The 12,078-nt window shown below is 42.2% G+C and overlaps 1 protein-coding gene across 2 annotated transcripts in view; it reads left to right on the top strand.

Moving 5' to 3' along the window:
* LOC126188487 (beta-mannosidase) overlaps positions 1 to 12,078 on the top strand; it is a 253,080-nt gene that overhangs the window by 73,547 nt on the left and 167,455 nt on the right. The window contains exon 2 of one of the 2 annotated variants that reach the window (XM_049930094.1): positions 9,778 to 9,911. The exons of the other annotated variant lie outside the window; for it this stretch is intronic. The gene's annotated coding sequence lies outside the window, so the exon portion shown is untranslated. The remainder of the gene's footprint in view (positions 1 to 9,777; positions 9,912 to 12,078) is intronic. 2 annotated transcript variants of the gene reach the window in all.

Here is a 12,078-nt window from a genome sequence, read left to right as displayed (position 1 = left end):
CCGCCTACAAGGAAACAAATAAACGCATAGCAGCAGCCTCCGACACGTGAAAATTACAGGCCATTCTGTCACTAACTCTGTAAACAGCACATCTGTAGAGGAAATGGGTTCATAGGAATTGCAGCGCCTCACAAGCTCCTATCGCTAACTTAGCTATGACGCTGCTGAAGTCTCGATTTTACACCCAAGATGCGACAGGGGGGATCGCAAAAGTCAAAGTTTGTTTAAAGGAATGTGCAAGTTTCATCACACACGAGATGGAAGTCATCTGAAGACCGACAGGTTTACCATTAACGATCGCAAATAGACAGTGCTTTAAACCACATACAGAACACGTGGCTTATACGAGTAGAACGCAAGCTATGACACGTGACTGTTGCATCCGGATATAACACTGGAAAAAAATTGACTTGCAGCAACTTGTCCTTCTCGAGAATGTATCAGCCAAGCATTAAATCATACCTCGTTACAGCTATATCTCAATTGATCATACCGTCCACTCTCTGTTATCCCTTAACACAGTTGCAAGTTAGTGTAAGGTTGAATCGTTCTGTCATCCTGAAAAGCATCAAATACAGTAGTCAACTCGCATGCATCACTGGTGCCTCAATAGACATACCGTATAATACTGCCTCGACGGTAAAGAATTGACTGCCTCCCTGATTCCTACTTTTCGATGTCGACGTTTTCTCGGATTCCTCCTGTTGCCACATACTTGTTCCCATGTACAAATTGTTCGTCGCGAACCAGAAGATACGCAAGTACTTCCTCAATTTCCTTGCATTTCGGTGTATATACGGTCAATGTATATCTATTCCCACCGAATAAATAAATATATGTACAAACTTAAATTTGTATTTGGGTTTTTTTTATTTCTCTAGACAAAATGTCACATGCATTAACGTACATAAATGTGTGCTAGCGTGTATTAGCGTGCACTAACGTGTACTAACGTGCACTAATGAACCAGAAGATAAGCAAGTACTTCCTCAATTTCTCCGCATTTCGATGTATATTCTGTCAATTTATACCTATTCCCTTGTTATTTTTCGCAATTCTATCGATTTTATGTCAGATCTATCCATGCTTTCATGACATAACATCTCGTTCTGTGTTCTATAATTGCGTGTAAATGTAGCACAGCTGCCAACACCTAGCCCAAATGCACTGTTCGGGAGGTGTAATATAGCACTGTACTCGACTGTATCCAGTCACCTCCACATTCTGAGAGCGTTTGCTCTGTATTCTCAATGTCTATGTATATGCACACCTCGCGGACGGCTCCCAGGACCCACTCCCCTCCGATGGTGGAACAAACTTCGAATACAGAATACGTGTCCGGACGTAACGCGTGGTTGGTGCACCCGCGAACCCTATTGCAGATGTGACGTGTGGTGGATCCGCCTCCGAACATAGGTCCAGATATATAGTCCGCGGCAGATCCACACTCGAACGCCAACTCGGATGTGGTATATTGTGGATCTGCATTCCAACACCACTTCGTTGGCAGATCCACCATCAAACCCTATCCCATGCGCGGCATATTGTGGATCCGCATCTCAACACCTCTCCAGATATAACAGCGGCTGATCCACATTCGAACGCCAACTAGGGGCTATTGCGGGTCACAAATTGAAGGGACTTAAGAGCATGTGGGTCCCACTCATAATAAAAGGAAGAAACGTACAAAGGAGCCTACAGAAACAGATGAGTTTATGGAAACTGCCATAGAACATCATGTGAACAGAAAGATGACGAAACATTGTTTATGTTATCTTTAGTGTCTGGACTTAAAAAACTTCCCGAAGTTGCAAAATTAGACTCAAAGGCGGAAACTTTAAATGTTTTAAGAAAGACAAGGAACCAAAGTTTCTCAGTAGCTTGTAGCTCTATATCTTACACCTCACATTGCTCACGAGGTAAACTCCCCATCGCACCCCCCTCAAATTTAGTGGTAAGATGGCGCAGATCAAGCATGAAAACAGGAAGAAGGTGTACTGAACTGTGAAATAAGCAAAATAGAAAAAGTGGACGGTCCAAGAATAAGAAGTGCAATAAAAAGCAGGCTGCAACAGCAAAGGCGTCATGGGTAAGTGGTCATCATGTTGGGCTACCAAACGAGCGAGCCGCGTTCAGAACTCCCTCGTACCACTTTTTCCCATAACATTGTGAACTGTCCGTTCGGTCATTGACGCGTTTGTTTTCTTTCTGTAGTCTTGCCAGTTGTCATACTACACATTGGTTATAGAATATTAGTCACATGGTAAGAATCCGTTACTATAAATGTGGTGAATACTGAGAGCATGCGAGGTACCACATAGTGGTCTCACAGAAATCGAAACAACAAATAAACTGGTGTGAACTGTGTTATTGGTGTGAACAATATTACAATGTTACTATTTTACAAGGAATTCAAGGGTCAAGACTTCCAACACGGAACGCAACTTCAAAATCACTAAAAAAATATATTTTGACAGAGCACGGAGAAACTGTATGATTGTGAAACAGATGGGTTCAATTGTTGCAGCTTATGTGTTTTCATCATTTCCTTGGGAGTGGTCACATTCATACAAACATCTGTATCGCACACGTAGGCCTATCTCCCTCACTTACCAGTCGCACAAATTAGGTGCGTCGATAAGACATTCCTGTCACATGACACATGCACTGCCACTAATGCCGTGTTGACACGCCAGACGCGTTTTCCGGTGGAGGATTCAGTTGACTTGTCACCTTGTCATCAAACGTTTGTGGTTCCCATTCGAAAGCCACTTTCTTTTGGCTGCTAATAGAGTAGTTGTGCAAAATAAACTGTCATTATAGGTCCCTACCTTACGCCTCGCTGTTGCAAAAGGACGTTACATCACGACACAGACACCAATTTGAATAAAGCGAACAGCGGAAAAAAACGGCACGAGAGAGGTTTCGAACACGGTTCGCCCGCATGGCACTCAGGCACCGCAACCATTTTTTTCTCATTTTGTTTGATTTTGTTCGTTGCATTTGTTCGGTGCGGATGTCCCAGCACACCCGTTCACGGTCAGTGCTGAATCATTGACTCAGTTTTTTGTTACAGAGGGCAGCTAACCCTCTGACCGAACACGCTGAGCTACCGTGCCTGCACCACTTAACCACAACGCCGTATCTGTACACCGTTGCTCTATATTGCAGTTGTTCTTGGACCGTTCACTGTTTCTATTTTGCTTTTTTTTCACGGTCCAGTCCACCTTCTTCGTGTTTTCATGCTTGATCTGTGTTCAGTTTCTGACGGGCTGTCCACTGGGCCCTCTTACCACTAAATCTGCCGGGGGTGCATTGGGGTTTTCCCTTGTCAGTCCCATATTTTCAGCATGAAGGGTACTACATCCAGCGTCATGTGCAACATGGAAATTTCCCACACTTTCCTCATACCAGTTCAGTCACTTTTAACACCACACAGACATGCACGTAGAATATCAACAGCGTTACAGACTGACATCCAATACATTAGATTCAAGTACGGCCTCAGAAATAAATTTAGAATAATTTGAATAAGATGATTTGTAATCTGTAAGAAAATAAATGTTTGAGTGGATATGAGTATAAGTGTTTTACCTTAATGTGAGTGCAGGCTTCTCATCTGCTGGAATTCAAGGTCGCATGTTGGTTCTTTTTCCCTGTGTGACATGGAAAAGAGTTCGCCGAAGGACCCACACCACATTCGGAAACACAGAAAAAACTTTCCGTCATCCTGTTGAAGGTTGTACAATGTATGAAACAAACATTCTAGAAATGGATACACCCAGAATTTCCTGTTAATGGATTTCTTGGTCAGTAAGAGAAGTAAAAGAAAGGGGTCCTCTTCGTCTGACTTCAGGACGAAACTCAGGCGGCAATAGCAGTAGCGGCAGCATCAGAGCAACTCACAGCAGCCGCTGAGCCATAACGAGATTCGCGGCGTGCCGTGCCTCGCCTGTGCCTCGGTGGCTCCATGTGAAGGGGGCCTTAACGTAGATTGCGAATGTCGGTTCTCAGTATTTTGTCCATGAAAAGAAGCGTTGACCAATTTGAGTTCACGTAATTGTGTGTTGTTTGATCCTATCAGTAGTATAGCAGTGCAGCATCATCGGTCTTTGGGGAAATACAGAAGCGTCCGATCTTACCCGTCGGCTTTGACCCGTGACGTCACAAATGTAGCGGAAACGACCATAAACAACAATTCCAATATGGCGGATATAAAAACATCGCATACGTATTATAAACACTGAAATACACAAGTTTCACAAAAAGCCTAATGACTCTAACGGGACAAGCGTGGGAAATTAGGGGTTTTTGGGTGGGGACAAACTAAATATACACAAATGTAGCCACCGACCGCCATACAAAACCACGCAATACAACGAAATAAATCAACAATACAAAACTGACCAAATACAAAAAAACACATTCCTATCCAGAATCGGACACTTCCCTTGACCTATATAGCTCAACAGAACCTACCGATCACATCCCCCAATACAAAACTAAAAAACCAACACTTCCCTTACACCTACATACATCTACACCAGCTCCCGATCACATAAATTACGATCGAACACTTCCGTTGACCTATGTAGCTCAACACAACCTACCGATCACATCCCCCAATACAAAACTTAAAAACCAACACTTCCCTTACACCTACATACATCTACAACAGCTCCCGATCACATAAATTACGATCGAACACTTCCATTGACCTATATAGCTCAACAGAACCTACCGATCACATCCCCCAACACCAACCTAAAAAACCAACACTTCCCTTACACCTACATACATCTACAACAGCTTGCGATCACATAAATTACGATCGAACAATTCCGTTGACCTGACCATAAACGACACAAAGGTTTCACAAGAACAATCTGCTAACATTGATAGCAAACAAAGATAATAATAAACAAGTGGTACTTGAGGCCAGGCAGGGGGGGGCTGCGCCCCCCCCTGACCCCCCCCCCCCCCCGCCAAAAAAAAAACTCCCAACCTAACCTCGTATTCAGTGCTACGCTACAGATCAATGTGTAGGTCCCTAACGTCACGGGTCAAAGCCGACGCGTGAGATCAGATATGTCTGTTGACACAAAACATACATCAAAAACAAAAAAAACGGAACTTACCTCAAAAAAGTTCCAGCCCCAGAAACTAGATTGGCCACCACAATCAAACACAAATGCACCCTAACTAACCACTTTCGGCCTATACATTTTACCCACAGCCCTTAAAAAAACCCGAAAAATGCAATAGGCCTCTGGGACACTCTTCCGCCAACAGTACTCATCTAAATGAGACTGAAGGTTGGAAGAGCGCCTCTTCCCCCTCCCAAGAACTGACTTAACCGCCCCCCACATCCCCTCAATTGTGTTAGTGCAAGCCCCAGTATCATAATTCTTAAATTCTAGACTGTGGTTCACTACTAAATGATTAAATCCCCTGTCACCCAACCCCCTATAAGAAGAAAAAGCATCAGAAACTATTGTGGACCCGGGCTCTACATACTCCTCAATTAACCCCACTAATTCAGCCTTCGACCTCCCCTCCACAACCCTAAAAACACATTCAGTACCCCCACCCCCGTGAACAACAGCCCCCCACACCCAAAGACCAGCCACAGACTTCCCCCTCCCATACTTCCTTTTACCAAACTGCGACTCGTCCACCTCCACAAGCACCCCATGCCCACCCAACTTACCCCTGTACTTAATAAATTCCGAACACACTTCACGACAAAAGGAATACCAGTCTAAAACAGTCCTCTCACTCACACCAGTCTCAAACGCGCAAAAACTCTGTGGGCATCTATAACAAAAATAATATGTAATAAGCACAATCTCACGCATGCCCAATCTAGACTTCTCGAACCAGGTACCACGCCTTATAGAACGCCATACGCCATCTTTCCGGCAACACCACATGTATCCGTCGCTGGTCCGAGAGGCCGGAACTTTAACCAATTTCATCGCCTCAAGGCAAAGAGAACACTTAACAACTTCGGCGATTAAACCGAATAGTTGTAAGAACTTGATAAGTTCTAACGCTGTGTCGCCCATCATCGCCCTCAACCGAACACTATTAAGGCGGTCTTTCATATCCATTCCTAAACAAAAAACCACAACCAAATACACTCAATAACAAACTCACCCGACGTACAGCAATGAGCATTAAATTAAAAACAAACGAAAACCATGAACACACCACCAGAGAGCACCACAAACAAAAACAAGACATCTACAAACACGCCACAATCGCAAAACAAACTCCGCGCCGTAATGACGTCACACACCACAACACGCTTACGTCACGGGTCAAAGCCGACGAGTAAGATCGAAGGTTTCTGTTGACCCGTCTTTGGAGATGGATAAGCGACTTGTTGCAGCACTTCCGCAAGCAACAAGAAGATTCACTCTACGAAGTGTGGTCATCAGCCTAATAAAACACATGGGTTGATCATAACTCCTTTCTTCTTCTTCCGAGGAAATGGTGTATGAATCTGCCTGTGATAGTACTTTATTCACTCTACGAAGTGTGGTCAGCAGCCTAATAAAACGCATGGGTTGATCATAACTCCTTTCTTCTTCTTCCGAGGAAATGGTGTATGAATCTTCCTGTAATAGTACTTTAACACTATGTTCATTGCCAGAACCCATTTCTAAGGGTTACCATAGCGACGGCAAACATGACACAAGTTGTTGCATGTTTGTCTCAGAACGGTTCTTTCATTTTTTACTTTTCACTTAATACAATCGACTTGATAAAATCTCGCTCTGCAGGTAAGCTCTGCTACCCTGCCTCCCAGAACTAGGGACTAGTGCAGCAGGGGATACAACCCGTCGGCTTTGAACAATGACGTCACAAGTCGCCAGAGAGCATGTATTACAGAGATGAAAGAGCTGAGGAGAATGTTGAGAAACAAATGAATGCGAGAGAGATAAACATTGATCTTGTCAAAAGCAAAAGTGTTTTTTGACTTTTTTAAAAAAAAAATCTCACGAGATAGAATAAACTGATCCTACTTTATTAAGCAATATCTTGTCAAAAGCCGAGAACCGATTCTTCTTAGTGTTCTAGCTCCCTTCAGTACGTAATAAGAGTTTTTTGGCTTTTTAAAAAAAAAAATCTCACGAGATAGAATAAACTGATCCTACTTTATTAAGCAATCAGTAAAAAAACTAAATTGAAACATAACAGCAAAAGCTGTTATGTTTTAGTTTAGTTTTTTTATTGTTTGCTTAATAAAGTAGGATCAGTTTATTCTATCTCGTGAGATTTTTTTTTTTAAAAGCCAAAAAACACAATCCACATTACCTCAATATCATTACGAAAAATATTAAGTACCGGCCGAATAAAAAACAAACAATTAAGTTAATTAAATCACACGTTTAATGATGTACCGAATATCAAGCGATCGCTATTATCTATGCCTCGAAGTGAAGACATTACGATCTATGACTAAGGAATGACGTCATTGTTCAAAGCCGACGGGTTGTATCCCCTGCTGCTCTAGACCCCAAAAATATCATGATCTGTCTAGTGTTTACGTTAAGATTTTATCACAAAGCCACCAATCGCCCGGTTTCCATTTATGGTTAAAGCTCCGAAAACATAACCGTATTTGTCACTGTTGTAAATGACGAAGCGCAAATCAGCTACGAAATATCGGAGTCAAGATCAGAGCCTAATAGTTCTGGGGTCTAGTGCAGCAGGGGATACAACCCGTCGGCTTTGAACAATGACGTCATTCCTTAGTCATAGATCGTAATGTCTTCACTTCGAGGCATAGATAATAAGCACTATCATTAAAATAATTGAATGTAAATCTAAAAGCGATCGCTTGATATTGGGTGCATCATTTTACTGATTGCTTAATGAAGTAGGATCAGTTTATTCTATCTCGTGAGATTTTTTTTTTTTTTTTAAGCCAAAAGACTCTTATTACGTACTGAAGGGAGCTAGAACACTAAGAAGAATCGCTTCTCGGCTTTTGACAAGATATTGCTTAATAAAGTAGGATCAGTTTATTCTATCTCGTGAGATTTTTATTAGGTACTGAAGGGAGCTGCTTAATAAAGTAGGATCAGTTTATTCTATCTCGTGAGATTTTTTTTTTAAAGTCAAAAAATGGTTTCTTTACTGATTGCTTAATGAAGTAGGATCATTTTATTCTATCTCGTGAGATTTTTTTTTTTTAAAAAGCCAAAAATCTCTTATTACGTACTGAAGGGAGCTAGAACACTAAGAAGAATCGCTTCTCGGCTTTTGACAAGATATTGCTTAATAAAGTAGGATCAGTTTATTCTATCTCGTGAGATTTTTTTTTAAAGCCAAAAAACACTTATTAGGTACTGAAGGGAGCTGCTTAATAAAATAGGATCAGTTTATTCTATCTCGTGAGATTTTTTTTTAAAAAAAGTCAAAAAACACTTATTACGTACTGAAGGGAGCTAGAACATTAAGAACAATCGCTTCTCGGCTTTTGACAAGATATTGCTTAATAAAGTAGGATCAGTTTATTCTATCTCGTGAGATTTTTTTTTTTTTTAAAGTCAAAAAACACTTATGCTTTTGACAAGATCAATGTTTATCTCCCTCGCATTCCTTTGTTTCTCAACATTCTCCTCAGCTCTTTCATCTCTGTAATACATGCTCTCTGGCGACTTGTGACGTCATTGTTCAAAGCCGACGGGTTGTATCCCCTGCTGCACTAGTCCCGGACAACACAACACCCAGTCCCTGAGCGGAGAAAATCTCTGACCCAGCCGGGAATCGAACCCCGGCCCTTAGGGCTGACATTCTGTCGCTCTGACCACTTTTTTTTTTTTAATCTCATTTTGTTCGTTTTCATTTGTTTCATCTGTTCGGTGCGGACGTCGCAAGACAGCCGTTTCAGTTCGTTGTTGATCCATTAACTCAAGTTTTTTTATTACAGAGGGCAGCTAACCCTCTGACCGAACACGCTGTGTTACCTTGCCGGCGATTTTTTTTTTTTTTTGTTCGTTTTAGTTCGTTGCATCTGCTCAGGGCGGACGTTGCAAGACACCCGTTTCAGTTCGTCGTTGATCCATTAACTCAGTTTTTTTATTACAGAGAGCAACTAACCCTCTGACCGAAAACGCTGAGCTACTGCGCCGGCGACCACTCAGCTACCGGGGGCGAACCAATCGCTAGTGTAGGCACTGCTCAGATATCGTTTCTTAACGTTTGCAGTGCGATCGTCTTTAAAGGTGGCACAAATCATTTGACGACAGTTGTTGCGAGCTGTTGGAATGAATTCTGGATCGTTACTGCTACACACACACACACACACACACACACACACACACACACACACACACACACACACGATAACACACACACTCCCTTCAGTTATGTTTGTCTTGGATGATTTTTGCCACTGTTACTTGGAGCGAATGAGATGGCTCTTTCTCTGGGACTAGCGGGTGAGGTCACTGGCAGTTTGTGTTACAGTTCTGTCTTCCGCAGGAGTCACCGCTCGTGGCCCTGGGTCGATAGTATTGATAGACACGCATATCATCTCATCATAAATATCACAGTGACTGCACTGTTACCTGGCATATGCAGCCTGTTTTTCCAGTGGTCATTGTTTGTATGCACAGTTTCAGTCACATTGGTGGTAGCTTAGTTGGTCTTTGGAGAATCGATTAATCGACAGACGATGCATACAAACCATGCAGCTACGGTGATTCTCCTCTTTATCAGTTTGCGTAGACCATTTTTTCACGGTTACGCCCTTGCTTTGAGGCTGTGGGCTCCAGGACTAGACGTTTCTTTTACCGGTATGCCTAGAGTAACACACTGACTACAAATCTCAGCTGCCTGAAGTCTTGGAAGTAGCACGAATCATAAAGAAACAGGAATGATCCTGCTGTTAAAAGGTATGCACAACCCATTTTTTCCCAGCAGTCATTGTGCCTATGTAGTGTGTAATTTGAATTACATTGGTGGTAGGTTATATAGTCTTTGGAGTTTGGAGAATATGCTTATCGACAGACGATGCTCAGTCTCTAAGGTGGAATTTTTTATCGAACAGCGAGATAAGTATTATGAACCTAAGTGATTCGTTGATATAATTGTAGGAAGATTTTATTTGTGCTGCACTGCTGCCTTTGTTCAATCTCTTCTCTCTAGGGAATTTGTGGGGTGAGTAGTTCCTCGTAATTTAGTTGTATCTGTATCAGTCTTTGATATTTACACAATCATATTGGCATTTGTTTGCTGTAATTACCGTGTGGGTAGGCCCTTGCTCACAACTGATATAACGGCAGTATCAGCCATCAGGCTCGAAATAGTTATGCCAGAACTTTCTTAGCAATTGCTGGGTTGAGTAGTATTCTATCTGCGATCATATTTCAAGTATTGGTGTGCGCGACCATGCACCCATATGTCAAAGACCAAGGGGTATTCTAACCTATAGGCTACATGGTTTTCACTGAGATGGTTTCAGTTACTGGTTGGCTCTATCCCTATGTCTATATTCTGTAGCGCTATGCTACATCCATACAGTATTTTTGGTCGGCAGCATCAGAATTTTACCTTGACATCACACAACCTAGTAATGTAGTGTGGTAATTCTTGTACATACAATATCTTTGGTTAGAAATTAGTAGTGCTTACAGAACCTGCTATGATGTCATTGACATGACGCTACCATTTCTGCTAACAATTGCTAACACTGATGTCACAAATGGAAGAGATGGAGTGATACCTCAGCAATGATACATAAATTGGGATCTTGTTACTTGTGGTTGGCTGAGAGCATTATGATACTAATGCGACATTGATGCAACATCATGATGCAGTTGAACATGATTTTGATATCGGCAAATAACAGTTCACACTAATGGGGAGAAAAGTATATAATTGCAGAAAACATGGAAAAATGATAGTAATTACATATCTGTCTGGGTGTGGTGTTTGCTGGTGCCTCTAATGTCGAAATATTAATTTGTTACTAACAAACAGACTTCAGGTGATGTAGTTTCTTATTAACAAATAGACACAACCTTCAAACTTTTCGGTGTTGCCCACTCAGGTGTCCCAGTGATGAAAGATGGAGTTGGGATGTGGGCTTCAATAGCAGTGATAACTGAGTGGATCACGACCTCAACGAGATGTTGGGAACAGTGGGACAGATGCTGCATAATTTGATAAAATACGAGAAATGTGGAAAAATGAGAGTACTTACATATCTGCCTTGGTCTGGTCTCTTCTGGTGCGTCAAATGACGGAATTCAAGTGACGTCACTTAATGTAATCTGTTATTAACAAATAGACACAATCTAATACTCTTCCTATGCTGCTCATCTGAAAAATAGCTTTGACCTGTTGCCTCAGTCCGAATCGGATGAGCCTCATGTAGCTGAAGCTGTAGAAAAGGCACAACAAGCTTTCAAGGACTTGAAAAAGGTAGGGAAATTTGTAAAGAGAAAGAAAGTTCTGTTGTTAGGTAGCTCCCATGGTAGAAGTGTTGGCCAACGACTGCAGGAAAATCTAGGTCCAGAGTACCAGGTCACAAACTTTTTCAAGCCTAGTGCAGATCTGGGTCAGGTAACAAGAGGATGTAGGTTCTTTATGCAAGGATTTCATAAAGGAGGATGCCGTGGTTATAGTGGTTGGTCCGGGAAATAGCATTGACAGGGACTCTGAATATTCCATAGAAACTGACCTGGTGAAGATAGCATCAGCAACGAAGCATACGAGTGTGGGATTGGTGTCTGTGTTGAGACTCCATGATCGGCCTCATTTGAACTCTTCTGTCGGGAGGGTGAACTTGGAGTTGGAGTGGCTGCTTGGGATGGATATAGGGTCCCATATTGGTTTGATTCCTGTGATGCTATCGATAGGTGGGACTACACTAGGCATGACCTTCACCTCCATAGGAAAGGGAAGGGAAAACAGTCTGGGTTGATTGCAGAAAAATTAAGGGGAGACACCGTCACAAGTGGTAAAATACCAGTGGTCACGGGTGTCAGAAGGATGCCTTTTATAGGATAGGGAAGTGGGAAAGAAAACGAGTTTTAAGAGAGATTGGCAGACACACTC

The sequence above is a fragment of the Schistocerca cancellata genome, chromosome 1 (assembly GCF_023864275.1).
Source record: "Schistocerca cancellata isolate TAMUIC-IGC-003103 chromosome 1, iqSchCanc2.1, whole genome shotgun sequence".
In the NCBI taxonomy this organism is placed as follows: Eukaryota; Metazoa; Arthropoda; class Insecta; order Orthoptera; family Acrididae; genus Schistocerca; species Schistocerca cancellata.
This window is presented reverse-complemented; position numbering and strand designations above follow the sequence as displayed.